We start from the raw sequence: 3,052 nt of genomic DNA, 5'->3' as shown, positions 1-3,052 counted from the left end.
CAAAGCATTAATGGGACAAAGAAATGTGGTATTATCTTTTGAAGATACTTTTATAGTTTTGTCAACTGGACTAGGGAGAAATGTTCACATGTGAAAATATTCAGTTTGTAAGCTAAATAATGTGATTGAATGTAAAAGATAAAATGAAATAAAAATACTTTTAAAATAAAATAGGTTTTATTTGTTTTTCAGTGATTCTTTTCCTTTTTTTTTAGATTTTGTTTATTATCATCACTATTATTTTTAATTTGCTATAGGGCATATGTGTTCACCAGAAAGAGAGAACACAGCCAGGTTCAGTACTCAAACCATGGTTGGTCATGTGGGAGTCCCGTACGTTAACCACTACACCACCTGCTGGTCCCTCAGCAATTATTTTCAAAGAAAAGAACAACTCTTATCAAAGTGAGGAAATGTTTAAGAGTATATTTTGGCCAGCCAGTGGTCTGGTGCTTAAGGTGGCTGTGTTGTAGAACACCAGACAATAAGGAACAGAAAGCAGCACTCAGAGATATTAGGAGAACTGTTTATTATACTGGCAGGCATGGAGGAGTTAACACTCTAAATCTCTGGCCCCCAATAGGGGTTGGACATAGTCTTTTATGGGGTAAATGGGGAAGGGGAGGTCTTGGGATGCTAGGAATGGGGAAGGGGCTCAGAATCTGCCCTACACAGTGTCAAAGGTAGGAGGCAAAGAAGCAGGAAGGTACTAATCTATTCAATGTTTTCAGATTATCCTGTCTCTGGGGGTGGGGAGGTGGGGGGGGCAGTAAGTTTGCCGGAGCACAGAAACTTCAAGCAGCTATCAGCCCTGAGTTATTCATGAATTCAGGGTACTTCCATATCAACTGGATCCCACATGACTGATTATTTGGTTTGAATCTTAGACCTGGAGGTGTGGAAGGCTGCATATTAGGTCTTGCACATGAACAACTGTTTGTCCATTTTGTTCCCTTACCCTAACATGGCTGCCTGCTTCTGTAAACCTGCTTGCTCTTCCCATGAGAAAATACCTTGTGCTATCCAGGACGGGACATCCTGTACCTGCTACTGTCTTTGCTCAAAACCCTTTTGTTTAGCAATGTAACTGCTTGCATGGAAACCCTACTCCCCTCAGAAATAATTAACCTGTTTGACTCAGTTTCTGTAACTGCTTGCACAGAAACCCCTGGTAAGTGACCCCTTATAAAAGACTACTTAAACTTCAGTTGGGGCTACAGTTCTGACTCTCAGTTCCCCTCCATCCCCCGAGCCTCAGACTGTAGTTGCTGGCCAGCTAATATAAACTCCCTTTTAACTTAATCTGGCTTTAGTGGTCTTTCATTCAGTGGCACTCTACAACATTTAGAGGCCCCAGTGAAATCTGGGAACCCTAGAGTGACCAAATAATGTCCCAACGAGGATGCTCCTTACACCCTGTCTCAGGTCCCAACACGAGTAAGGAGGCCTCACAAATGTGGATCAAAAATTGGAGTCACTGGTGGGAACCAGCAGTTAGCGTAATGGCTATGTCGTTGGACTCCCATGTAGTCGACCGCAGTTCGTGTCCCAGACCCGGTGGCTTAAAACTCATGCTGGGTGCATGTGCGTGCTTGCCCAAGATCCCAAGAGGAGAACGGAGAAGGGATTGTGGTGTGGCCATCCCCCCAGGGGGTGATTTCTCGCTTTCTGTCTCTATGTCTCTGTCTGTCTGTCTGGCGAGTGCACACGCTCTATAGTGAAAACCTCTCCAAAAAAAAAAATTGGAGTCACTGGTGGCACCTAAATCTGGTAAGATTCTAGCTATCTTGGTTTGAGAGCTCTCCTGGTGGGACTTTAGGAGGGCTGGATGCAGCAGAACCTCCAGGTCCCTGGGCCTGAGTGCAGTGGCACTTCAGGTCTCTGGTGACAGTGATTTCTGAATACACTGCCTTGCTTTGTCTTGTCTTGGTCACCCTGTGTTCATCAAAATGGGACAGAACCAGTCATCACCCTGCTTGTCTTTGGTTGCACTGTCTTAATTTGTCTCATCTTTGTCAGTCTTGTTTTCGTCAAAATGGGTCAAGGACAGTCGTCAGTCTATTTGTCTAAATGTGCCCCCCTTAATTGCTTTTTAAATCACTTTCAGGATTTTCAACTCTGGGCTGAGGGTTATGGTGTAATCTCTGTGAGTTGTTTATTAGTGTCAAAGGAACCCCCAGGGAAATTGGCTCTTATAGTCTTGATGAGTGTGTGCATCCATACATGTAATATGTTGCATATCTGTGTAAAAAAGGTCTTAAATAATTCTATTCAATTTGGTTTATAAAAAGAGCATTCATAAAAATTGCTTTAAATGCTTTTCAAGTTCATATAACTTCAGTAGATGATCTAGTTTCAAATGTAATTTAAAAAAATATAAGTAAAAGTCTTCACAATTTTCAACAAATATTTTGTCTAGGTTTTTATTAATCAAACAACATCATGTTTTTCTTAATATGGTTAGTTTAATAAAGCAGCTAGTGTTGTATGTTGCTTTTTCTGTTTTTAGTTTTAGTGCTAACAGAGAATCTTTAACCTCAAAGTAACTCTTGAAAAACCTGCCCCCTGAAACTCCAGTCCCAGGACCCCCAAGCCAGAAACCCCTCTGTCAGCCAGAAGAGAGACTTTGGCAGTCTTCATTCTGAGGCCAAAAGGAAACACTCTTGCTCCTATTCAAGGAAACGTTCTCTTAAAAGGTATTTCAAAGGGAGCACATCTCCCAATGGTTAGAAGTAGAAGAAGAACCTCAGGTCTGAATAAAGCAGGAAATATGTCTCCGACAAAAGAACAAAGTAACTCCCTTCCTTTTCTTGAAAAAATAGAAGACGTGGGAACCAGCAGTTAGCGTAATGGCTTTGTCGCTGGACTCCCACATAGTCGACCGCTGTTCACGTCTCAGACCCGGTGGCTTAGAACTCACACCAGGCGCGTGTGCGTGCGTGCCCAAGATCCCGAGAGGAGAATGGAGGAGAAGGGATTGTGGCATGACCATCCCCCCTGGGGGGTGATTTCTCGCTTTCTGTCTCTCTGTCTCTCTCTGTCTGTCTGGCGA

This window comes from Tupaia chinensis, unplaced genomic scaffold (assembly GCF_000334495.1).
Source record: "Tupaia chinensis unplaced genomic scaffold, TupChi_1.0 Scaffold138725_1, whole genome shotgun sequence".
Taxonomy (NCBI): domain Eukaryota; kingdom Metazoa; phylum Chordata; class Mammalia; order Scandentia; family Tupaiidae; genus Tupaia; species Tupaia belangeri.
Note: the sequence above shows the minus strand (reverse complement) of the source record.